Below are 27,847 nucleotides of genomic sequence, written 5' to 3'. Positions count from 1 at the left end.
CTCTACTGAAAGGACGAGGGAGGGGAAGGTGAACAGGAGAACGCATACAGAGGTGCCAGGTCACAGTAACCTAGGAGGGCTGCTCCATTTAACTGCAAGGGCAATGAGGACAGTTAGGAGAGGAATTCCAGGCAGAGTCAGGCTGTGCTTTTTTTGGGGGGGGGTCGGGGCGGGGGGCTGCAGTTGGTCTTCGTTGCTGTGCACAGGCTTTCCTTAGTTGTGGCAAGGGCTTACTGTCTAGTTTCTGGCTTCTCATTGAGGTGGTCACTCTCTCTTATTGTGGAACAAGGTTCTAGGGTCGTGGGTGTCAGTAGTTCTGGTGCACAGGCTTAGTTGCTCCACACCACGTGGAATCTTCCTGGACCAGGGACGAACCAGTGTCCCCTGCATTGGCCAGTAGATTCTTAACCACTAGACCACCAGGGAAGTCCCTTAGCTCAGGTATTGAAAGACCATATGGGCTGCTATCTGCAGGATAGATCTTCAGAAGCAAAACCAGAAACAACAGCACTTGTTAGAGGCTTGAAGTCGGGCAGTGAAAGTAGAACTGAGAGGAGAGAATGGATTTGAGGAATACTGAAAAGGGAAAAATTGGGGTGAAAAGAACAGTGAAAATAATTTTGTGTTTCATCATCCTCTTTTTCAGAGCTGGTGCACTAGGGCTCCAGACAAATCTGGCATAGCTGGGAGAACGGCTTCTCACAAGAGGATTAAGCAAGTAAGTAAACATTTGGGAAGTGGCAGAGCAGTTTCTCACTGTTGCAGAAAGGCGTTGCAAATGTGGAGAGAAGAAACTGTAGTATTGGACTGGAATTTGAAGATATCAGTTTGAAGTTGTGGCTGTTTAAGATAGATTACATGATAGACGATGGGCTTCCCAGGTGGCGCTGTGGTAAAGAACCTGCCTGCCAGTGCAGAAGACTTAAGAGACAAGAGTCCAATCCCTGGGATGGGAAGATCCACTGGAGATGGAAGTGGCAACCCATTTCAGTCTTCTTACCTGGAGAATCCTGTGGACAGAGGAGCCTGGCCAGCTATGACTGAAGTGACTTAGCACGCACACATGTACATGATAGATGATAGATGGATAGATCCATAGATATGGAAATAGGTATGAACAAAAAAAGTGTGTTACATTTCCTAGTTGTGAGCACCAAAAGGGCTCAGAAGCAATGACAGCTGATTGCAGTAAAATCTCAGCATCAAAATCTCAGTTTCTGGTTTCTTGGAAAAATGTCTGATTCCAGGGCTAGGGCAGGAGAAAACAAGATAAGTCTGGAAATACAAAGGACACAGGAGCCCGCTATACGGGGCTTCCATTAGCCAGAGCTGGGATGATTTGAGCACCAAAATAAATAATGACACTGAATATAATCTATCGGGGGGAAAAAATCAAAATTCATGAGTTCGTAATTATATAACTACATAAATAAATAAATATTAGGGAAAAGAGAAAGCCTCTACCTTATAGCAGAATGCCAACCAATAAATATAGATGGAATGATGGAATTAGAAAATCATGACTTGGCAGCCATCCAAGTTATTAGTTATTAGTAATAACTAATAGTAACAATATTATTAGTTATTCAGTTCAGTTCAGTCGCTCAGTCGTGTCTGACTCTTTGTGACCCCATGAATCACAGCACGCCAGGCCTCCCTGTGCATCACCAACTCCCGGAGTTCACTCAGACTCACGTCCATCAAGTCGGTGATGCCATCAGCCATCTCATCCTCTGTCGTCCCCTTCTCCTCCTGCCCCCAATCCCTCCCAGCATCAGAGTCTTTTCCAATGAGTCAACTCTTCGCATGAGGTGGCCAAAATACTGGAGTTTCAGGTTTAGCATCATTCCTTCCAAAGAACACCCAGGGCTGATCTCCTTCAGAATGGACTGGTTGGATTTCCTTCCAGTCCAAGGGACTCTCAAGAGTCTTCTCCAACACCACAATTCAAAAGCATCAGTTCTTCAGTGCTCAACTTTCTTCACAGTCCAACTCTCACATCCATAGATGACTACTGGAAAAACCATAGCGTTGACTAGACAGACCTTAGTTGGCAAAGTAATGTCTCTGCTTTAGAATATGCTATCTAGGTTGGTCATAACTTTCCTTCCAAGGAGTAAGCATCTTTTAATTTCATGGCTGCAGTCACCATCTGCAGTGATTTTGGAGCCCCCAAAAATAAAGTCTGACATTGTTTCCACTGTTTCCCCATCTATTTCCCATGAAGTGATAGGACCAGATGCCATGATCTTCGTTTCTGAATGTAATTAATGTAGAATCATCATTGGATGCTAAAACTTGCAGGGAACATTTGATAAGGATATGGACATAGTCTCAAGGCAGATCCCCAAATATTTGTCTAATTATTTAAAAGTACAAAATACTTACTATTTAAGTTGAAAATGAACAAAGTTAGCCAGCTCCATCTTAAGTGATAAAATACAGCATGACCAGGAACAGGATAAATTGACATTATCCTTAAAACACAGCATTACTTCCAGGAAATTCCTGCCAAAAATGCACGACCCAAATCTAGTAATGAGAAATATCAGATCAACACATGGTAAGGGATGTTCTACAAAGCAATTATCCTGCTCTTTAAAAATTGTCAAAGTTGTGAAAAACAAGGAAAGAAGGAGGAAATGTTCCAGACTGAGGGAAACTAAAAACACTTGCTAAATACAACACATGATCCTGGGTTGGCTTCTGAAATTATAAATCACATTATTGAGATGATGTTGAAATTCGAATGAGGCCTATAGGTCAGATGGCAGTATTACAGCAAAATTTATTTCCTGGTCTCAATGGTTTCATTCTGGTTAAATAAGCGTCCTTGTTTTGAGGAAATACACACTGAAGTAATAAAGAATGATGGGACATCATGTCTGCAACTGCTCTCAACTGGTTCAGGAACAAAACAACAGTACTCTGCATAAGCATACAGATGGAACAATAAGACAAATGAGGTAAGGTATAAACAATTGAAGAGTCTGGGATAAAAGGACATATGAAAGTTCTTGTGCTACTCTTGCAGTTGTTCTATAGACATGAACTTACTTTTAAACAAAAAAAAAGTTTAATGTGTTAATATTCTAGAAAATGCAAACTCCTCTAAAGTGACAGAAAGCAGATCACTGGTTGTCTGAGTGGGGAGGGACCAAGGAAGGAACTAGGATTACACAGGGACACAAGGAAATTTGGGGGGGTAATGGATATGTTCATTATCTTGACTGTGGTAATGACTTCCTTGGTGTATGTCAGAACTTACACTACACCGTTAAAAATCTACTAATAAGTAAAATAGAAGAAATTATTTTTTAAATTCCTGATCCCTGTCTAGGGAATCCAACCAACTTTTTCTGGTCATGTGCATCCATATTCCTGGAACACCCTATCCCAGGAAACTCCTCTATCTTATCCACTGTTCTGTAAGCAAGAAGACAGTGGACTTCCATCTCCTCCATTGACTCTTCCTTTACCAAAATCTGCTGTCTTTCATTGATTCAGCAAAGCTTATTGTTGAATATTTTGAAGTCGTGACTTTTTTTTTGAAGTATACCTGGATTGCAATGTTATGTTAATTTCTGCTGTATAGTAAAGTGATTCAGTTATACATACATATTATATATATGTATATATACATTCCTTTTCGTATTTTCCCCTTATGGGCTTTTTTTCCTACTTCACACACTCCCTAATCATTACATTTTATTTTTTATTTATTTATTTATTTATTTACTTGGCTGCATCGGGTATTAGTTGCTCTGCAGCATGTGGGATCTTAGATCCCCTAAGTAAGTAAGTAAAGTCACTCAGTCGTGTCCGACTCTTTGTGACCCCGTGGACTGCAGCCCACCAGGCTCCTCAGTCCATGGCATTCTCCAGGCAAGAATACTGGAGTGGGTTGCCATTTCCTTCTCCAGGGGATCTTCCCAACCCAGGGATCGAACCCAGGTTTCCCGCATTGGAGGCAGACGCTTTAACCTCTGAGCCACCAGGGACCAAGGATCAAACCCATGTGCCCTGAATTGAAAGGTGGATTCTTAACCGCTGGACCACCAGGGAAGTCCCCTTATCACTGAATTTTAAAGTGTACTAACTTTTACCATTCATACAATGGAAGTATACAATCTTTTCTATTGCCATATTTATAGTAATTTAAAATATTCATTTTTATGTTTCTGGCTTATTTTTACATCAGAATTGAAGGTCAGATGTTTAAGTTTTCAGAGAACATATACTGTTAAGCAGAACTGTGTGATGTCTACCTCGGTGCAGTCAAGAGAGCAGAGGCAGGCAGGAGGGCAGCACAGGGAACGTGGTTGGATTCCAGGGTGGGGTTCCAGCCCTGGTGCCATCACTAACCAGCTGTCAGCTCTGTGCCAAGAATGCTTTGCCTCCACCTGAAAGTAACACAACATTACTTTCAATTAAATTACTTCAATTTAATTGTAATTTCAATTCCTTCAATTAAAAATTTTCAACATATAGCAAGATTCATCTTACCATTGATGACATCTTACAATTATAAAGGGGCTTCCCATGTGGCACTAGTGGTAAAGAACCTGCCTATGCAGGAGACATTAGAGACACAGATCTGATCCCTGAATTGGGAAGATTCCCTGGAGGAGGGCATGGCAGCCCACTCCAGTATTATTGCCTAGAGAATCTCCAGACAGAGGAGTCTGGCAGGCTACAGTTCATAGGGTCACACAGAGTTGGACACGACTGAAGCCATTTAGCACACACACATAAAATTATAAATGGCAACACTTTTTTTTCTTAGTGGTGTTTAAACTGAAGGTATATCTTGAATGATTTTTAAAAAAAGCAAGGGGAACTAATCTGGATTAAAGGAAGTAAAAGAGAAATGACAACCTGAAAAAAAGAGAATGTTTTGCCTCATCTGTTTAGGTCTAGATGTCCCATATGTCAAAACAAGAGGTGGATTAAATGTCATAGAATCCACCAGTAAAATGTTCTCCACCTTTAGATTATTTGAGGTGTGACCGCTAGATGGAACCCCTGAGCCCATGTTCATGCTGATGCTTTATAAGGAGAGGTGGTGAGGCAGCAGGAAGCCCAAAAAGCATGGATGCAACATACAGAAAGAATGCAAAGTTGTCCCCTGCAGACAACCATATTCCTGTGTCTTTAACATCTGGGCTGGGAAATTAGAGATCAGAGGCAGTCAGGCCAAAGAGAAAGTCACAAATGTTTTTTTAGTCTCCTGTTTACCAAACTCCAAGGCCCTTTGCAAATCCTGTGTGATTTTCTGTGTTATCTGAAGTGAAACTTATTTTGAGTTTCACATGTTTTTAGCCAAATGTATTCAAATGAATATTATTTTTTAAAGAAGGGGGATGTACGTCACTTATGTCAAAAGCATTCAAGGATGCTAAAGAGAAATGGTTTTTTAAAATTTGAAAATAAAACTTCTATGAAAACTATCAAAATGGATGAGAGTTTTTAAAAAAAACACATACCATGTCAATGTATGGCAAAACCAATACAGTATTGTAAAGTAAAATAAAGTAAAAAAAATAAAATAAAATAACATACCAAACTATAAGCAGATAGAATAGATTTTATTTTTGTGGCATTTGTGTATGCTAATACAAAATGTTCTGTTGTATGTTCTGTTAACACTCGAACATAGAAGCAACAAGTGCTACAGTATAACTGATTCCTTATTCAGTGTTTACAAGTTGCACCTGTAAGAAGTGACATGCTCTGTGCCCCTCAAATAATCCTTTTCTCTTATTGCTGACCTTTTCTGATGAATATTTTTCAAAACTCTTTCTAAACTGACTTCACTGTCTTTATTGGGAGATATTTCCTTCCACTGTGCATATTTAGCAGTCAGAAAGGTACTCTGCCTTTGGGAAGAAGCTATCCAGACACTTAAGAATGATAAATGATAATGGTGAGATTCATGCAGCATCATTCAGATTCAGCAAGAACTTAATGAGAAAATGATACATGGCAGAAATTTTAATTCCTTTATTTATTTCTCATAATACCTTTGTTCACGGCAAATAGATCGGGAAACAATGGAAACAGTGAGAGACTTTATTTTAGGGGACTCCAAAATCACTGCAGTTGGTGACTGCAGCCATGAGATTAAAAGATGCTTGCTCCTTGGAAGAAAAGTTATTCTTCCAACCTAGCCAGCGTATTAAAAAGCAGAGACATTACTTTGCCAACAAAGGTCCATCTAGTCAAAGCTATGGTTTTTCTAGTAGTCATGTATGGATGTGAGAGTTGGACTATAAAGAAAGCTGAGCACCAAAGAATTGATGCTTTGGGACTGTGATATTGGAGAAGACTGTTGAGAGTACAATGGACTGCAAGAAGATGAAACCAATCAATCCTAAAGGAAATCAGTCCTGAATATTCATTGGAAGGACTGATGCTAAAGCTGAAACTCCAATACTTTGGCCACCTGATGCAAGAGCTAACTCATTGGAAAAGACCTTGATGCTGGGAAAGATTGAAGGCAGGAGGAGAAGGAAATGACAGAGGATGAGATGGTTGGATGACATCACCAACTCGATGGATATGAGTTTGCACAAGCTTCGGGAGTTGGTGATAGACAGGGAAGCCTGGTTTCCTGCTGCAGTCCATGGGGCTGGAAAGAGTCGTCTGACACGACTGAGCGACTGAACTGAACTGAATACCTTTGTTGATCGCCATTTTTAATGACATTTTATAGACTGTGAGACAGACACTTAGAGATGGTAGGTAATTTGCACTAATAACAAAAGTGGGAAAGCCAGAATTCATACCAATGTCTCTTAATGTCAAACCCAGTGCTTCCCAATTCTCCAAGGTACAACTTATTTCCTGAGTCTTAACAAGGAAGGCAGAACCCTCACAGGTGAGTAAGCATGAAGGTATGGAAATGTTTGGGCTTCCCAAGTGGCTCAGTGGAAAAAATCGACCTGCCAATGCAGGAGATGTAGGTTCAATCCCTGGGTCAGGAGGATCCCCAGGAGAAGGAAATGGCAGCCCACTCCAATAATCTTGCCTGGGAAGTCCCACTGACAGAGAAGACTGGCAAGCTACACTCCATCGGGTTGCAGAGAGTCAGACATGACTTAGCAACAGAGCATGGAAGGGGTGTCTTCCCTCTTTGTTAGAGATATTCTTCCTTTTCATAATTATCATTCTTCTTTCACCAGCAAAGAGGAATATTTAAGGGACAGACCACATATAGGCACTTGTCATCAACAGTGCAAAGTTATATAACGTCAACAGTCAGCAGCAGATGAGAAATCGTGTAAAAGCACTGACTGACAAATAGGAACACAAGGAAGGCACTACAGCTGCTGACAGGTCACCTCCATCGTCCCCAAACCAAGGAAAACGTGTCTGTGGGACTTGGGCTGAAGCTCAACACAGTACCAGAGACCTGGTTTTCTTGTCACTGTTGCTGACAATGACGATGTTGTAAAGGGATGGTTCAGACAGTGAATTCTCTGAGCAGCATGGAGAAGGATTTTCTCTGTTATTCCTTCTCACCCACAAACTAGTACAGGATGTCCCACTCAGCCTATACTTAGGAAGGCAGCTAGACCTGACGTTTAGGAAGCTCTGCCTTCCCTCAGGAGGGCGAAGGAGGGGAACCCGAATGCAGAGAGTATCTACCATTTTCCCTAAGGCCTCATAAAGTGGCCGTCTTCCTTAGTTCCTGCAGTTCCTGGAACAAGACTGAAGGAATTGTGAGTGTACTCATCAGCCCTCTAACTTTCATATCAAACTGGGCACATTGTCCTTTAAGAAGAAATCTCTCACAAGGAGAATGTCGGTCCCTGTGAGTAGCTGGAAATGTTGGTCTATACATCTAACCCGGAGGTAGAAGAGAGAACTGGGCTGTTCCAATCCACTCCCCTAATGATTTCCCAGCCCCATTCAGTTCCGTGGGCAGCAGATAAGACAGAGGCTGTTAACCCAGCCTGCTGACCAAGTCTCGGCAGGTCCTTTTATCATGGCAAGTCTGAACCGAAAGAGAAATTTTGTTGCAGTGTTTCCTTTCTTTCCCTTAAGCTATCTCTGCTCAGAGCTATGGGTGCAGCCCACTGCTGCAGATGGCAGACCACCCCCTCCCACAGTGTTTCTGGTCGGCTGGCTTTTGTGCTGGCTCCGTGGGAGGAAATTCCTTCTTGACCTCAGCATTCCTTCCTGACAATTACCATATGCCTGTAGAGACCTGGGAAGCTTCACCCTAGTTTGCACTGTCCCTGTGGAGGCCATTCTTCTCCAGAGAAGGCCTGAAAGCTTGCTTTTTTCATTATAAGCTACCTTGTTTCTATGAGATTCTGTAAAAGTGAAGGACTAATGCTAAAGCCCCAATTCTTTGGCCACCTGAATGGAAGAGTCAACTCATTGAAAAAGACCCTGATGCTGGGAAAGACTGTGGTCAGAAGAAAAAGGGGCCAACAGAGGATGGCATTATTGGATGGCATCACTGACTCAATAGACACGAGTTTAAGCAAACCCCAGGAGACAGTGAAGGACAGGGAAGACTGGCGTGCTGCAGCTCATGGGGTCACAAAGACGAGGATATGGCTGAGCAACTGAACAACAACAAAACAGTGAATGGCACAAATTAATTATTCCATCCATTAAAAAAAAAAAGATTTCATCTAAATCATTTAAAGCATGTTGCCTGGTTGCTAGGGCTTCCCAGATGACTCAGTGGCAAAGAATCTGCCTGCAGTGCAGGAGACTCAAGAGACACGGGTTCGAGCCCTGGCTTGAGAAGATACCCTGGAGGGGGGAATGGCAACCCACTTCTGCATTCTTGTGTGGGAAATCCCATATACAGAGGAGCCTGGTGGGCTACAGTCTGTGGGGTGGCAGAAGAGTCGGACATAACCGAGCAAAAACACACGCAAGCATGCCTAGTTGCTGGCCTGTGATGGCTGGCACAGGTAGCCAGGCTGAGTTTAATTAAAGGATTTTCCTGTGTCAACAACTGAGAGTAGCATTCTCATCTCTAACTCAGGAGGAGACTTTGATTAAAGTAGGAGATGGCCATTACCTCAGGGAGCAGGCCCTCCTCCTGTCTCTACCCCTACATTCTCCGCATGTCATCCTTACCGTACACCCCCCTGGGAAGAAGAGGGGACTGGAAGGAAATGCTGTGTTGCCCAGGACCACCACCTGCGCAAGGGTAGAGAAGATGTGTTCACAAAACATTTCTACAAGTCATAAGTGGTTTTTCTTAAAAGCAGTGAAATCTTTAAAAATTAGTAAGGCAGTCTATTTTTTTTTTCCAATTTTACTTATTTACTAAGTTACTTGCAAGGTTTTGCTTGTTTCATTTGTGTTGAATCATTTATTTTGAGAATACCAAAGGCATGCATATAGTAAAAGGCTACATAGCAAAAGTAATCTTCCTCCCACAGGCCTGCCAGACTCCTGCCCCAGTTTCCTTGTCTGCCGTCTGCTTAGTCGCTCAGTCATATCCATCTCTTTTGCAACCCCATGGACGTTAACCCACCTTTTGTCTCTGAAATTTTCCAGGCAGGAATACTAGAAGGGGTAGCCATTTCCTTCTCCAGGGGATCTTCCCAACCCAGGGATTCAACCTGCATCTCCTCCATTGTAGAGGAGATCCTTCCTGTGTTGCAGGCAGATTCTTTTCCATTGAGCCACCAGGGAAGCCCAGTTTCCACGTACATCCTTCCAAAGATACTTCTCTCAGTTATAGGCTGTATGTGTGTGCACTCATTGTTTATCCAAAATTCAAATTTAATTGAACATCTTGTATTTTATCTGGCAATCTCACACTGGCCCTCTCTGCTTCTAGACCTTCTCTGGAACAGAATTAGAATATATACAATTTAAAAATTATAATATAATGCAGAAATATAACGTAATATATTAATAGCATAATATATAATAAGTAAATAATACATATATAGTATATTAACTCATGTTTATGCACGTATCTATTATTTCTTTATTTTATCTATAATATATAGATAGAAATACATCTGTTCTTTCTATATTTATTAGATTAAATATCACATATAAATAATATGTAGTTATTTATAACTATAATGATATACTAATTATATATTAATTAATATATATTATATTATATAGTTATTATATTATAATAACTATAATGATATATATTAACCCATTTGTATAAATATATATTATTATTTCTATATCTGTGTGAATATATATCTCATATATATCATATATCAGTTCAGTCACTCAGTCGTGTCCAGCTCTTTGTGACTCCATGGATAGCAGCATGCCAGGCCTCCCTGTCCATCACCAACTCCTGGATTTTACTCAAACTCATCTCACATGCTAATAAACTAATGCTCAAAATTCTCCAAGCCAGGCTTCAGCAATATGTGAACCGTGAACTTCCAGATGTTCAAGCTGCTTTTAGAAAAGGCAAAGGAACCAGAGATCAAATTGCCAACATCCACTGGATCATGGAAAAAGCAAGAGAGTTCCAGAAAAACATCTACTTCTGCTTCATTGACTATGCCAAAGCCTTTGACTGTGTGGATAAAAATGAACTGTGGAAAATTCTGAAAGAGATGGGAATACCAGACCACCTGACCTGCCTCTTGAGAAACCTATATGCAGGTCAGGAAGCAATAGTTAGAACTGGACATGGAACAACAGACTGCTTCCAAATAGGAAAAAGAGTACGTCAAGGCTGTATATTGTCACCCTGCTTATTTAACTTATATGCAGAGTACATCATGAGAAACACTGGGCTGGAAGAAGCACAAGCTGGAATCAAGATTGCCGGGAGAAATATCAATAACCTCAGATATGCAGATGACACCATCCTTATGGCAGAAAGTGAAGAAAAACTAAAAAGCCTCTTGATGAAAGTGAAAGTGGAGAGTGAAAAAGTTGACTTAAAGCTCAACATTCAGAAAACGAAGATCATGGCATCCGGTCCCATTACTTCATGGCAAATAGATGGGGAAACAGTGGAAACAGTGGCAGACTTTATTTCTTTGGACTCCAAAATCACTGCAGATGGTGATTGCAGCCATGAAATTAGAAGACGCTTACTCCTTGGAAGGAAAGGTATGACCAACCTAGATAGCATATTCAAAAGCAGAGATATTACTTTGCCAACAAAAGTCTGTCTAGTCAAGGCTATGGTTTTTCCTGTGGTCATGTATGGATGTGAGAGTTGGACTGTGAAGAAAGCTGAGTGCTGAAGAATTGATGCTTTTGAACTGTGGTGTTGGAGAATACTCTTGCGACTTCCCTTGGACTGCAAGGAAGTCCAACCAGTCCATCCTAAAGGAGACCAGTCCTGAGTGTTCATTGGAAGGACTGATGCTGAGGCTGAAACTCCAGTACTTTGGCTACCTCATGTGAACAGTTGAAAAGACCCCCCTCATTGAAAAAGACCCTGATACTGGGAAGGATTGAGGGCAAGAGGAGAAGGGGACAACAGAGGACGAGATAGCTGGTTGGCATCACCAACTTGATGGACATGAGCTTGAGTAGACTCCAGGAGTTGGTGATGAACAGAGAGGTCTGGTGTGCTGTGGTCCATGGGATCGCGAAGAGTCAGACACAACTGAAATGAACATGTCCATTGAGTCAGTGATACCATCCAACCATCTCATCCTCTGTCATCCCCTTCCCTTCCTGCCTTCAATCTTTCCCAGCATCAGGGTCTTTTCAGATGAGTCAGTTCTTCACATCAGGTGGCCAAAGTATCGGAGTTTCAGCTTCAACATCAGTCCTTCCAATGAACACTCAGGACTGGTCTTCTTTAGGATGGACTGGTTGGATCTCCTTGCTGTCCAAGGGACTCTCAAGAGTCTTCTACACCACAATTCAAAAGCATCAATTCTTCGGCACTCAGCTTCCTTTATAGTCCAGCTCTCACATCCATACCTGACTACTGGAAAAACCATAGCTTTGACTAGATGGACCTTTGTTGGCAAAGTAATGTCTCTGCTTTTTAATATGCTGTCTAGGTTGGTCATAACTTTTCTTCCAAGGAGCAAGCATCTTTTAACTTCATAGTACTAGATTAGAGTCAAGGGTATCATTTATCTATGTGCTATATATATTTATAAGAAATATAAATGTATATATCAAATATATAAGTTAAATATGAGTTCATAATGGTATCCCTGCCTCTAATCTAGTATCATAGAAGTCCTTCTAGTGTCCCCCTTGCTTATCTGTAACTTCCTTATCAGACAGTGAAAAACCCAGCCCCACTATCTGCCATCCATTTACTCATGTGTCCATTATTATTACTTACTTTGCATGTAAAGCAGTTTCAGAGGCAACCCACTCCAGTACTCTTGCCTGGAAAATCCCATGGACGGAGGAACCTGGTGGGCTGCAGTCCATGGGGTCCCTAGGAGTCGGACACGACTGACAGAATTCACTTTCACTTTCATGCACTGGAGAAGGAAATGGCAACCCACTCCAGTATTCTTGCCTGGAGAATCCCAGGGATGGAGGAGCCTGATGGACTGCCGTCTATGGGGTCGCACAGTCGGACACGACTGAAGTGACTTAGCAGCAGCAGCAGCAACCCCCATGAGAAACAGATTTACCAGTTGGACCACACTGTTTATGCACAGCTCTTTTTGCCATTAACCTTACAATTCCCAGTCCAGACACCAGTTTCCAAAGCCACTTAGGTGACTCCTCCCCCACTCCCTTCACAGTTGTTACGTTACCCACTCGTAATACAGTTGGATTCATACATCAATGGAAGTCTGCTTTCCATCCTGGGGTCTGCAACATCCTGGAGGATTTTTTTATAATTGTATACATAAAGGTCACTGTTTGTTTTTGGAACTTTTTAATATTTTTTAGATTTATTACTTGTTTGGCTGCACTGGATCTTAGTTGCAGCATGTGGCATCTTTAGTTGCAGCATGCAAACTCCCAGCTGCAGCCTGTGGGATTTGGTTCTCTGATCAGCCATTAAACCCAAGCCCCCTGCACTGGGGGAGTCTTAGCTACTGGACCACCAGGGAAGCCCCACGGTCACTCTTTGTGACATATAGTTCTATGGATATTAACAAATGCAAAGTCGTTTATCCACCATCTTAGAATCGTAGAGCATGGTTCCATCACCCTAAAAGTTCCTCCATGAATTTTCTTTGTGGTCAACCCATGTTTTCTACCCTTGTGGTGTTTTCTACCCTTATAGTGTTGCCTTTTCTAGAGTATTACGTAAATGGAATCATAAAGCCTTTGGGATCTGGCTTTATTCACTTAGCAAAATGCATTAAAAATCTATCCATGTCAGTGTGTGAATGAATAAATAGCTCATTCTTCTTCATAGCTGAATAGTATTCCAATATATAAAGGTACCACAACTTGATTATCCTTTCACTTTTTGAAGGTCATTTTGGTTGCTCCCTGGTTTGGGAGATTATAAATAAAACTGCCATAAATATTTCCATACAGGTTTTTGTGTGAACATAAATTTTCAGTCCCCTTGGGTAAATCTCTAGGAATGTGATTGCTGGGAAGTTGTGTGTGTTTGTCCCTGTTACAGTCACAAATGTGGCAGGACAGTCTGCACAGGTAACAGTGAGAGTGTAGCTCACCACTGAGGTGCAGGAGAGAGCAGGTCTAGTAAGTTTGGAAAGTCCAGGCCTCAAAAGGCTCCCTTAAACAGAGGTGGGCAATGAGCAAGCATTTTTGTTTAAGGGTCAAAAAGAGAATGTCCCAGTTGAGCATCAGCCTGTTGGAGACAATCCATAAACAGAGTCATGCATCGTGAATCACAGTACCACTCTAGAAGAAATATAATGATTTAATTAGGTATTTTTAAAATATTATTTATTTTTTGTTTATTTCAACTGCTGTTCTGGGTCTAGTTGAAACACACAGGATCTTCGCTGATCTTCACAGCAGCATGCGGGATATTTAGTTACAGCATGCAAACTCTTAGTTGCAGCATATGGGATCTAGTTCTAAGACCAGAGATGGAACCCAGGTTCCCTGCATTGGGAGCTTGGTGTCTAATTTGATGTTATCTGTTCCGGTTTCCTTCACAAACCCCTGCCTCCTGATCAGTAGGGATGGGGGAGGAAGGTTCTGATTTACAGTTCAGCTTGCTCTGGTAACTTACACAATCTCTTTAGAAAAATTCTCAGTTATAAATAAGTCTGGGGAGAGACATGAGGGGCCCTGGTCTCATGACATTCCTTAACATGTGCTGGCTGACATCAGCTCCTCTCCAGAGCATTGACCCTTCTCCGTCTGGTCACTGAATTCCCTGCAGGGATCCAATGCCGAGCTCTATAGCTGCAGGACTTGTGACTCTTGTTCTCTGAGCTTGCTTGATTCTCTCGCACTGTGAGGGGACTTAGGGGAGTGCAGGGAAGTGAAACCTCAGGATCTCTGTCTGATCATGCTGGAGCAACAGATCTGCTTGGACTAAAGATCTCTTCAAAAAAATTGGAGATACCAAGGGAACATTTCATGCAAAGATGGGCACAATAAAAGACAGAAATGGTAATGACCTAAACAGAAGCAGAAGCTATTAAGAAGAGGTGGCAAGAATACACAGAACTATACAAAAAAAGATCTTCACGACCCAGAAAACCATGATGGTGTGATCGCTCACCTAGAGACAGACATCTTGGACTGTGAAGTCAAGTGGACCTTAGGAAGCAGCACTATGAACAAAGCTAATGGAGTTGATGGAATTCCAGCTGAGCTATTTCAAATCCTGAAAGATGATGCTGTGAAAGTGCTGCACTCAATATGCCAGCAAATTTGGAAAAGTCAGCAGTGGCCACAGGACTAGAAAAGGTCAGTTTTCATTCCAATCCCAAAGAAAGGCAATGCCAAAGAATGCTCAAACTACCGCACAATTGCACTCATCTCACATCCTAGTAAAGTAATGCTCAAAATTCTCCAAGCCAGGCTTCAACAGTACGTGAACCGTGAACTTCCAGATGTTCAAGCTGGTTTTAGAAAAGGCAGAGGAACCAGAGATCAAATTGCCAGCATCTGTTGGATCATCAAAAAAGCAAGAGAGTTCCAGAAAAACATCTATTTCTGCTTTATTGACTCTGCCAAAGCCTTTGACTGTGTGGATCACAGCAAACTATGGAAAATTCTGAAATAGATAGGAATACCAGACCACCTGACCTGCCTCTTGAGAAATCTGTATACAAGTCAGGAAGCAACAGTTAGAACTGGACTTGGAACAACAGACTGTTTCCAAATTGGGAAAGAAGTACGTCAAGGCTGTATATTGTCACCCTGATCATTTAACTTATATGAAGGGTACATCATGCGAAATGCCAGGCTGGATGAAGCACAAGCTGGAATCAAGATTGCTGGGAGAAATATCAATAACCTCAGATATGCAGATGACACCACCCTTATGGCAGAAAGTGAAGACAAACTAAATAGCCTCTTGATGAAAGTGAAAGAGAAGAGTAAAATGTTGGCTTAAAACTCAACATTCAGAAAACTAAGATCATGGCATCTGGTCCCATCAGTTCATGGCAAATAGATGGGGAAAAAATGGAAACAGTGGCTAACTTTACTTTTTGGGGCTCCAAAATCACTGCAGATGGTGACTGCAGCCATGAAATTAAAAGATGCTTGCTCCTTGGAAGAAAAGCTATGACAAACCTAGATGGCATATTGAAAATCAGAGACATTACTTTGCCAACAAAGGTTTGTCTAGTCAAAGCTATGGTTTTTCCAGTAGTCATGTATGGATGTGAGAGTTGGACCACAGAGAACACTGAGCATAGAAGAATTGATGCTTTTGATCTGTGGTGTTGGAGAAGACTCTTGAGAGTCCCATGGACTACAGGGAGATCAAAGCAGTCAATCCTAAAGGAAATCAGTCCTGACTATTCATTGAAAGGGCTGATGCTGAAGATGAAACCCCAATACTTTGGCCACCTCATGCAAAGAACTGACTCATTGGAAAAGACCCTGATGCTGGGAAACATTGAAGGCAGGAGGAGAAGGGGACGACAGAGGATGAGATGGTTGGATGGCATCACCGACTCGATGGACATGAGTTTAAGCTCCAGGAGTTGGTGATGGACAGGAAGCCTGGCAGGCTGTAGTCCATGGGGTCGCAAAGAGTCAGACATTACAGAGCAACTGAACTGAACTGAACTGATTCTCTCCGCACTGTGTGGGGACTTAGGGGAGCGCAGGGAAGTGAAACCTCAGGATCTCTGTCTGATCATGCTGGATCAATAAATCTGCTTTGCATGGCTGCCCCTCAGTCCAGCACAAGGCAGCTTGGAAGGCAGTGTCCTCAAACAGGGGAGGAGGTGAGGATGGATGAGGTGAAATTGGCAAGAGGCTGGAGATGGGAGGCTGGAGCCCACCCTACCCTTGGTGACATCATCCTAAGCTATTGCATCTCAGGTCTGTGGACAAAACTGAGGAGACAGCAAATCATATCACAAGTGCTATACTCTCAGGCACCTCCCTCCATCCTCTATGGGTCTTAGCATAATCCTTCGGGGCAAGAAAAGACTTGGCTTTCTCCCTTCCCATTCTTGCCAGACCACCCGTAGGTAAAGCTCAGTGGTCTTTTCCAGGATGGGCTGTTACAGCTTCAAATGTCACACTTGGAAGGCACAGTGGAGTAGGATTTTTTTGCTCTTGTGTTTATGAGAACTTCACAGCTGTGCTAAAAGCATATACACAAACATGATCAGACTACTAAACTCTCATCTCAGTATTTCCAACTCACAGGAGAACAGTGGTCAGGGAAAAAATTAAACATTTTAAAGGGAATTTCTCATCTGGCAGAATTCTATCACACAAAAAGTCCCTGAAGATGGGACTGCAATCAGAGTAAGATTCTGAGGGACACATTTATTAACCAATCAAGGAAAGCTGTTCACTGACAGCAAATTAATTAACTCCTGTTTGTTTGTGGCAGCCAAAGAAATGGGTCCAGAGAAAATAAATTTCTTCAAGACTATTAGCCTTTTGGTGACAACAGTTGCTGGCAGAGTTGAGGGCACTGGGAGCAACATCAATTATCAATTTAAAAAAACAAGACAGATGATTGGAGTGGTTTTCCTTGGCTCTAGATGAGTCAACAGATGTTTCAAATGCTCCTCAGTTGTTTATTCGAGGAGTTGGTGCAGAGATGACTGAGAATCAGGCTCTGGGAGTAGTCTGAGAGGAAAAAGGCCCTTCATCGTGCATAGAAATCAACCAGAGGGACTTGTGAAAAACGTAGATTCTGATTCTGTAGATTTCAGATTCTGCTTTTCTAACAAGTTCCCCAGGATGTCAGTAGCATTCTTCTCCTGGACCACATTTTAATGAGCAAAGCTGGCATGTATTTAGCAAGGGACAAGCTTTGCAGCTTAAAGCTGTCACCTGTGGGTCGAGCTAAGAAATGCATGCTGCTAAGTCACTTCAGTCATGTCCGACTCTGTGCGACCCCACAGACAGCAGCCCACCAGGCTCCCCGATCCCTGGGATTCTCCAGGCAAGAACACTGGAGTGGGTTGCCATTTCCTTCTCCAATGCATGAAAGTGAAAAGTGAAAGGGAAGTCACTCAATCATGTCTGAACTTAGCATGGACTGCAGCCTACCAGGCTCCCCATCCATAGGGTAGTGAAAATTAAACCTAATGCCTAAAGGTATTTTGTGTAAAGTTCTAATTCTATTTTCTTTTTTTAAGAAGTAATTTTATTTATTTATCTATTTTTGGCTGCGCTCGGTCTTCATGACTGAGAGGGCTTTTCTCTAATTGTGGCAAGCGGGGCTAGGCTTTAGTTACAGTGCATAGGCCTCTCATTGCAGTGGCTTCTCTTATTGCAGAGCATGGGCTCTAGTGCACGCTGCCTTCAGCAGTTGCAGCCCACGGGCTCAGGAGTTGCAGACCCCAGGCTCTAGAGCACAGGCTCAATAGCTGTGGCACAGGGGCTCGGTTGCTCTGCAGCATGTGGAATCTTCCCAGATCAGGGATCAAACCCACGTCTCCTGCATCGGCAGGCAGATTCTTTACCACTGAGCCACCAGGGAAGCCTGTTTTCTCTTTTTTTCCTAATAGCAACTATGGATTTCTTTATTGGCTGCACTGGGTCTTCATTGCTGCACGGGCTTTCTCCTGTATGGCAAGTGGGGACATGAGTTTGAGTAAGCTCCAGGAGTTGGTGATGGACAGGGAAGCCTGGTGTGCTGCAGCCCATGGGGCTGCAAAGAGTCAGACACGACTGAGCGGCTGAACAGACTCTCTAGTTGCAGTGCGAAGGGCTTCACTGCAGTGACTTCCCCTGTCACAGAGCACAGGCTTTATGCTTAAGCAGTTGTGAGAGCATGGGCTTAGCTGCTCCATGGCATATGGGAATCTTTCAGGACCAGGGATTGAACCCATTGCCCCTGCATTGGCAGGCAGATTGTTAACCACTAGACCACCAGGGAAGCCCTCTAACTTAATTTTTTAATTGAAATATTGTTGACCACAGTATCATGTTACTTTCAGGTATCAACATATTGATTTGAGATTTAAACACATTATGAAATGATCACCACAATAATTCTAATAGTCATTTGTCACCTTACACAGCTATTACAATATTATTGACTATATTCCTTATCCTGTATATTACCTCCCTTGGACTCACTTATTTTATAACTGTAAGTTTCTGCCTCTTAATCCCCTCCACTTATCTCCCTACTCCCCTTCCCTCTGGCGACCACCAGCTTGTTCTCTACATCTACAAATGTTTCTGTTTTGTCTGTGTCATTTTTTTATATTTTTAGTTTCCACATATAAATGAAATCATACAATATTTGTCTTTCTCTGTCCAACTTTCTTCACTTAGCATAATACCCTCTAGATCTATCCATGTTGTCACAAATGGCAAGATTTCATTCTTTTTAAGGCAGAATAATATTATATATATCACATCGGCCTTAGGTACTCATCCATCGATGATGCTTAGGTTGTTTGCCTTTTTGGCCATTGTAAGCAATGCTGGGTTCTAACTTTAGATGACTGAAGATGATACATTGTGTTGAGGTTTTAGTGGGGTGGTACATAACACAACTTTTCCCTGTCTGAATTCAAAACTAATTGAGATATAAGGCATATAAAGATCAAAATATTCCATTTAATACTGATAAAGTTACTTAGAGAGGTTGTCCTAAACATGGGCTTGCTAATGCTCCTCTGAATTGAGTGAAACGAGTTAACTTTCTGAAATAACGAGCCAGACCCAAAGAGACAAAACCTGGGACACAGACTCACTTCAGGAGCCAAGAACTGGTGTGAACACACACTCTCCGCTGACAGCACATCCCCAAAAGAGAAGGAGGTGGGCTGAGTTCACACCCTCAGCCCCTGGGGGAGGAGCCAGGGGGGGAGGTTCAGGGAGAGATTGGGTGTGTTATTTTAGAAAGTTCCTCCACCTGGAGTGAGGAGAACCTGTGACCTGCTCAGTCCTTAGATGGCTTAAGGAGAACCTGGAAAGGGGGTAAGGAATTATAACATATTTGCAAGCACTAGATAACTCCTACATCTGTTTATACTCTCAGCCCAAGGTTTTGCTAACATACCTATTACAGAGAGATCTATTTTCAAAAAACACACACACACACACACACACACACACACACAAAATAGAGCATGCATCCACATCCTGACACAAGACTGGGAAAGCAAGTTAATCAGACTTTCCAGCTTCTGGAGACCAAGCCTAGAAACAGCCAAATGGAAAAAGAGTTTCCAAATACTAGAGAATCCAAAAAATTAAATTACATTAAAACTGACCAATGTCATTTACTCATGGCCTCACTTGATCATTGATTCTCCATCTATGTATTCACTGTCCACCTGCACCTGTGATAACTCCATGCTCCTCCATGCTCTTGACTTTATAGTAGAGCTGGAGACCCCTTGCCCAGTCCATCTTTATGATCAGACCCAGGAGCCCCTCACTCTTTTTCACATCTTCCAGTGCCTCATCTGAGAGTGTTTTCCACTGTCACTTTACCTGAAGAGAGCTATGTACACCCCCATCAAATTACCATGCATTTTGTTCCTCCAGGACAATTTGACTCACTTCATTCTAGAGGGTCTCCCATCTCTCCTTCGGCAAATTCACTTCTTTGACTGATAAGGTAGTTCACCGCATTTGAATAAGTCACTAAAGTAGTCTGGAGTTGAAGCAGAAGTGACACTAAATTAACAAAGAAGTGACAGTAAATTGTTCTCTCTTTTTAAATATTTCTTTATTGGGCTGCCCCGGATCTTCATTGCAGCATGCAGGATCTTTAGTTGTAGCATGCGAACTTTTAATTGCAGCACATGGGGTCTAGTTCCCTGACCAGGAATCGAACCCAGGCCCCATGCATTGGAAACGTGAAGTCTCAGCCGCTGAACCACCAGAGAAGTCCCAGTAAACTGTTCTTATATGTTCCCTTCAACGCTGGAATCCTGTGATTTGGTGATGGTGATTTTGAATTCTTAAGAAAAAGCAGAGCTATTATTTTCATGATCTTAGCAACCTTTTTTAATTATTTTAATCAAAATGATTGATAGATTATTTAATCTAAATCAAAACATCTTGCAAAGTCTAGACACAGAAATCAGTGGAATAATATATCAACTATTCAAAACTGAAAATTTGATGGGTGGTTTCATTGTTTTGAGCTACAAGTGGCTTTGCTAAATGTGACAGCATTTACATCTACTTAATTTAGAGCTCTAGTGGTGGTTTACAAAAAGAGAACTTAAAGCAAGTCAACCATATAATTTTTTTGTTAATTTGCATGCTGAATAGCCATTTCTGTTCTAGTAGCATGCAGATGGGGGTTTTATAGGACAAAATGCTTTTATAGGACAAAAACAATATGTGCTTACTGACATAATTTATCTGCAGTCATTCCTCAATTACTGTACTTTATTTAAATTTGGATAGTGTCCCCAGCAGAGAAGGCAATGGCACCCCACTCCAGTACTCTGGCCTGGAAAATCCCATGGGTGAAGGAGCCTGGTAGGCTGCAGTCCATGAGGTAGCTAAGAGTTGGACACGACTGAGTGACTTCACTTTCACTTTTCACTTTCACACATTAGAGAAGGAAATGGCAACCCACTCCAGTGTTCTTGCCTTGAGAATCCCAGGGACAGGGGAGCCTGGTGGGCTGCGGTCTATGGGGTCGCACAGAGTCGGACACGACTTAGCAGCAGCAGCAGCAGTGTCTCCGAGGATGTGATTTTTCATAAGACACTGGGGGACAGAGTCTTAGAATTAGCTGGAGTCTTAATGTCTAGCTTTGTGTTTGCTGCTTTTTTGCCATCCTCTGAGGGTTTCTTGGATTGCATGCCAATTGTATGCCCTTCCTTTCCAGTTTTATTCATCTATTTAATTTGGCGGAACACAGTTAGAGGTTTGGGTCATTCCTGGTGGCTCAGCAGGAAAGAATCTCCCTGCCCATGCAGGAGACTCAGGTCCTGACCCTGGATCGGGAAGATCCCCTGGAAAAGGAAATGGCAACCCACTCCAGTATTCTCTATCCTAGGAAATCTCATGGACAGAGGAGCCTGGCAAGCTAAAGTCCATGAGGTCACAGGGTCAGACACAGCAACTAAACAAGTTAGAGGTTTAACTCCAGAGATTAAGTTGATGCAGCTAAATATATGAGTTCAGAAATAGGAAGTTGAAATCTTATTGCCAGATAACGTCTCCTTTCTTGGGGAAGTAAGAACGAAGTTTACTTGCTGAAATTGTCAGCACAGTGAGAAACCTGAAGATGATCTACCATTCCAATATTTTTACAGATGATCCTACAGGGCAAAGGACTGATTTGGTTAACATTTCTCTGAGAAAGTTTCTTAGGGAACAGAGCCAGAGAACTCCGGGGTTTTTCTTGAGAAAAATAGTAGTTGAGCTTGGAAATAGACAAGAATAATACTTCCACAAGATAAGTAAGAAGAGCAAAGATGAATTAAAGAAGAATGATCTAGAAGATTTTCACGACCCAGATAATCACAATGGTGTGATAACTCACCTAGAGCCAGACATTCTGAAATGTGAAGTCAAGTGGGCCTTAGAAAGCATCACTACGAACAAAGCTAGTGGAAGTGATGGAATTCCAGTTGAGCTATTTCAAACCCTGAAAGATGATGCTGTGAAAGTGCTACACTCAATATGGAAGCAAATTTGGAAAACTCAGCAGTGGCCACAGGACTGGAAAAGGTCAGTTTTCATTCCAATCCCAAAGAAAGGCAATGCCAAAGAATGCTCAAACTACCGCACAATTGCATTCATCTCACACACTAGTAAAGTAATGCTCAAAATTCTCCAAGCCAGGCTTCAGCAATACGTGAACCGTGAACTTCCAGATGTTCAAGCTGGACTTAGAAAAGGCAGAGGAACCAGAGATCAAATTGCCAGCATCCCCTGGATCATCAAAAAAGCAAGAGAGTTCCAGAAAAACATCTATTTCTGCTTTATTGACTATGCCAAAGCCTTTGACTGTGTGGATCACTATAAACTGTGGAAAATTCTGAAAGAGATGGGAATACCAGACCACCTGACCTGCTTCTTGAGAAACCTATATGCAGGTCAGAAAGCAACGGTTAGAACTGGACATGAAACAACAGACTGGTTCCAAATAGGAAAAGGAGTACGTCAAGGCTATATATTGTCACCCTACTTATTTAACTTACATGCAGAGTACATCATGAGAAACACTGGGCTGGAAGAAGCACAAGCTGGAATCAAGATTGCTGGGAGAAATATCAATTACCTCAGATATGCAGATGACACCATCCTTATGGCAGAAAGTGAAGAAGAACTAAAAAGCCTCTTGATGAAAGTGAAAGAGGAGAGTGAAAAAGGTGGCCTAAAGCTCAACATTCGGAAAACTAAGATCATGGCAACTGGTCCCATCATTTCATGGGAAATAGATGAGGAAACAGTGGAAACAGTGTCAGACTTTATTTTGGGGGGCTCCAAAATCACTGCAGATGGTGATTGCAGCCATGAAATTAAAAGACATTTACTTTTTGGAAGAAAAGTTATGAACAACCTAGATAGCATATTCAAAAGCAGAGATATTACTTTCCCAACAAAGGTCTGTCTAGTCAAGGCTATGGTTTTCCAGTGGTCATGTATGGATGTGAGAGTTGGACTGTGAAGAAAGCTGAGCACCAAAGAATTGATGCTTTTGAACTGTGGTGTTGGAGAAGACTCTTGAGAGTCCCTTGGACTGCAAAGAGATCCAACCAGTCCATCTTAAAGGAGACCAGACCAGGGTGTTCATTGGAAGGACTGATGCTTAGGCTGAAACTCCAATATTTTCGCCACCTCATGCAAAGAGTTGACTCATTGGAAAAGACTCTGATGCTGGGAGGGATTGGGGGCAGGAGGAGAAGGGGACGACAGAGGATGAGACGGCTTGATGGCATCACCAACTCGATGCACATGAGTTTGGATGAACTCCGGGAGTTGGTGATGGACAGGGAGGCCTGGTGTGCTGCAATTCATGGGGTCGCAAAGAGTCCGATACAATGAGCAACTGAACTGAACTGAACGGACTGATCTAGAAGAAATGATAAGTGTCAATTAATTCAAATACTTTAACAGGTTAAGAAACGAGGTCAGAGGGGTTAAGTGCTTTACCCCAGGGTCACACAGACAGTCAATGCCAAGAAAGTTCTTAGAACCCTGGGTCTCTCTCTCATAGCACCTCATTTTATTCATTTTTCACTATGAAATTATCTCAAATGATCTGCTTTTTATCTAAAAAGCAAGGAAGTAAGTATCTGTAGAATCTCAGAAAGCATTAGAACATGAAGCAGATAGAGGATCAATTTTGTCTCTGATATAGTGATTTCCTGAAAATAATTGAGATAATTTTTTGGTTCAATTAAATTACCACGCTCCTTTATGAGAAATGTATTAAGATGGGAGATAAAAGTGGTACCATATAAATAAGAAAATGGCTCTGACCCCTCAAGTGTTTATTCATTTACCCTTTACTGACTGATAATTGTGAAAAGTAACAAATAAGAAGTTTCAAATGTATTGAGAATTTAATGGGAAAAAGAAATCAGATGTTAGATCCTGATGTTAAAATGATATTGTTAAAAAACTTATACTTTTAATAAAGACTTTATCACTTGGAAAGAATGAAAAAGATTGAAAAATATTCTAATTAAACATGTCTGTCTTACAGAATCTTTTAAGATAGATTAGCATAATTGTGGCCAAATGAATTTATCTCTATGCAAAAATGTTGATACAATGTGGTTTCATTTCGTGCCTGTACACAGTCTTTAGGTTGCAGAGCTTATCCATACACACACAGATCTTCCCCTATGGTTTTTCTTGAGAACTGTTTCAGCTTCCTGACAGGGCACTTTTCATGTCTTGCTTCACCCAACATTGCGACTTTAGATAATCATTAGTTAAATCATCACCTCACCAAAGCAGAACAGCAGGCCCTAAGAAATGTGAGAATGAAAGACTGGGGTCTTAAAATTTACAAATCTAAAACAAACCTACTGGATCCATTTAACAGTGTATCTTGCATTCACTCAACAAATCAACATTCACTGAGAAAATATTGGAGGTGAAAACATGGTAATAAAGAGCTAGTATCTACTAAGAAAGACAGAGAAACCAAAATCATAGGTTGTGATGTATCATGAGAAATACGGTCAAGGAACGTAAGTCTTGGCTGGAAGTCAGAGAATGCTTCTTATAGGAGCCAACGAAAGAATTAAACCTTCAGAACTTCCCTGCTGGTTCAGTGGTTAAGAATCCGCCTTGTAATGCTGAGGTTCAGCCAGATTCTTGGTCAGAGACTTAAGTTCCCACATGCCCTGAAGCAACCGAGCCCGCCAGCCACAAATAGAGAATGCGTGCGCCCCAAGAAAAAGATCCCGAGTGTCGCAACCAGGTCCCAATGCAACCAAATAAATATTAAATATTTAAAATACTAAAAAGTAATTAAACCTTTAATTACGTTCTCCATCCACATGACTTCCACAATCCAACAGCTTCTTTTCACTAAACAAATATTTACTTAGTAACTGTAGACACTATTGGGACCATTAAGAGAAGTTCTAATGAGGTGGATGAAACTGGAGCCTATTATGCAGAGTGAAGTAAGCCAGAAAGAAAAACACCAATACAGTATACTAACGCATATATATGGAATTTAGAAAGATGGTAACGATAACCCTGTATGAGAGACAGCAAAAGAGACACAGATGTATAGAACAGTCTTTTGGACTCTGCGGGAGAGGGAGAGGGTGGGATGATTTGGGAGAATGGCATTGAAACGTGTATAATACCATACAAGAAACGAACTGCCAGTCTAGGTTCAATGCAGGGTGCAGGATGCTTGGGGCTGGTGCACTGGGATGACCCGGAGGGATGGTGTGGTGGGGGTGGTGGAAGGGGGGTTCGGGATTGGGAACACGTGTACACCCATGGTGGATTCATGTTGATGTGTGGCAAAACCAATACAATATTGTAAAGTAAAAAATAATAATAATAAATTAAAAAATAATAGTAAATAAATAAAACAAAATAATGGAGTATACAGCATAACCCAGAGCATTAAGATTCTATTTTGGTTTCATCTTATGTAATTCTATTAACTAATAAGGTGCATGCCAAATTTCTTTGATAAAATATTAGAATAAACATTGAAAAAAAAAAAGAAAAGGGAAGAGAATAGGTAGCATGCTTTGATTTTAGATTAAGAAGCATGTCTCAGAATGTAAACCTCTTTTCCTCATTCACTATTTATTGTTTTACTTCACAGAGTTTAATGAGCAGATACGAGTCATTGAATACTAGTAGTTAATAAGTATATAAACACTTGAGAATGCTGTCAAAGTGTTTAAAAGTCCTGAAGAGCCCTCACTAGGTCACAGATGTCCTGAGTCATCTTATTTACCTTATGAATTCGCCTGGCAAACTTTGTTTTCATATGTAATGCAAAGATGGGGTTGAGGTGAGCCTATGTGAAAACAATTATAAATGGATGGCCCTGAATGCCTGAGGTTGTTTGTATTTTTTTTTTAATAAAGTTTAGTATCTTTTTTTCTTTTTGCTTCACTGGGTCCTTGTTGCAGCATGCAAGTTTTCTCTAGTTGTGGCTCTTGGGTCCTCTAGTTTCTGTGTGCCAGCTTAGTTATTCTGCAGCATATGGGATCTTAGTTCCCCAACCAGTGATCAAACTCTCTTTCCCTGCATTAGAAGGTGGATTCTTAACCACTGGACCACTGGAGAAGTCCCCAAGTTTGTTTTATATATATATATATAATTTTATTTGTTTATTTTTATTTTGGCTGTGCTAGGTTGTTGTGGCTGTCGGGCTTTACTCTAGTTGTGGCCAATGGGGGCTACTCTTTAGTTGCAGTGGAGAAGGCAATGATGGCACCCCACTCCAGAACTCTTGCCTGGAAAATCTCATGGATGGAGGAGCCTGGTGCGCAGCAGTCCATGGGGTTGCTAAGAGTTGGACACAACTGAGCGACTTCACTTTCACTTTTCACTTTCATGTACTGGAGAAGGAAATGGCAACCCACTCCAGTGTTCTTGCCTGGAGAATCCCAGGGATGGGGGAGCCTGGTGGGCTGCATAGTCCAGTCTACGGGGTCGCATAGAGTCGGACACGACTGAAGCGACTTAGCAGCAGCAGCAGCAGCAGCGGTCTTCTCTTTGTGGTGGCTTCTCTTGTTCTGAAGCACAGGCTCAAGGGCACATGGACTTCAGTAGTTGGGGCTTCCGGGCTCTAGAGCACAGGCTCAGTAGTTGTGGTGCAGGGACTTAGTTGTTCCGCGGTATTGTGGGATGTATCTGAATCAGGGACCCAACCTGAGTCCCTGCATTGGCAGGCGGATTCTTTACCACTGAGCCACCAGGGAAGTCCTCAAGGTTGTGCTCTAAATGGAAAAACATTAACAGCGTCAGGCATCCCATTTTTGGCCCTATTTGTTCCCACATGCTGCACAGTATAGAAAATGTATAGTTAGTCCAATTTTTTTATTTGCTTGGCCATAAATACTCTGATCTTTGATTACTCAAAACACAGAATTTACCCCCCTTAGATTAGGCTAGGGGGGTGGGGGGCAGGAAAAAAAAGGTATTCCAGGTAAAAGGACCCGAAGAGAAACACCAAAATATCAACAATAGTTGTCTTCGGACTGTGGGTCATTTTATTGTGTTGTATATTTTCCTATATGCCCAAGTGCTCTAATGCAGAAGGCAACGGCAGCCCACTCCAGTATTCTTGTCTGGAAAATCCCGTGGATGGAGGAGCCTGGTGGGCTACAGTCCATGGGTTTGCAAAGAGTTGGACACAACTGAGAAATTTTCACTCACTCAAATGCTCTATAATCAGCATAACGTGTGTAGACTCCAACTAAAATGGAGTCACTCATATCAGGAGCAAAATGAAGATAGTCAGTGCAGGCACGTAAAAGAAATTTAACCTAACCTTACAGGAATGTACAGCTCTTCTCAGAAATCATCAGAGGACAGCAGCCAAGCCCCAAATGCTATCTTAGGACTTCCCTCTTCCCCTGACCCAAATAAAAACAGAGACCTCTAGGCAACCAACAAGCTGAAAAGGCCAAATAACTTCCGTATTTATCCCATAAAAATCCTGGTTTGTGAGCAACTCAGAATTGCTCCCATAGCCTTAAGTTTCCTAACTTGCAAGTCAAAAACATTACAATAAACTCATCTTTGTGCTTTGGTTTCTTCGGTATGCAGAGATTGGTTTTTGATCTTTGCTTCTTTAAAAACTTGAAACTAAAATTATTAAAAGATCCTAAGACAGTAGCCTAAACTCTGAGCAGTTCCTTCAAAAGCATTAATATTT

Source organism: Budorcas taxicolor, chromosome 5 (genome assembly GCF_023091745.1).
Source record: "Budorcas taxicolor isolate Tak-1 chromosome 5, Takin1.1, whole genome shotgun sequence".
NCBI classification, from domain to species: Eukaryota; Metazoa; Chordata; class Mammalia; order Artiodactyla; family Bovidae; genus Budorcas; species Budorcas taxicolor.
Note: the sequence above shows the minus strand (reverse complement) of the source record.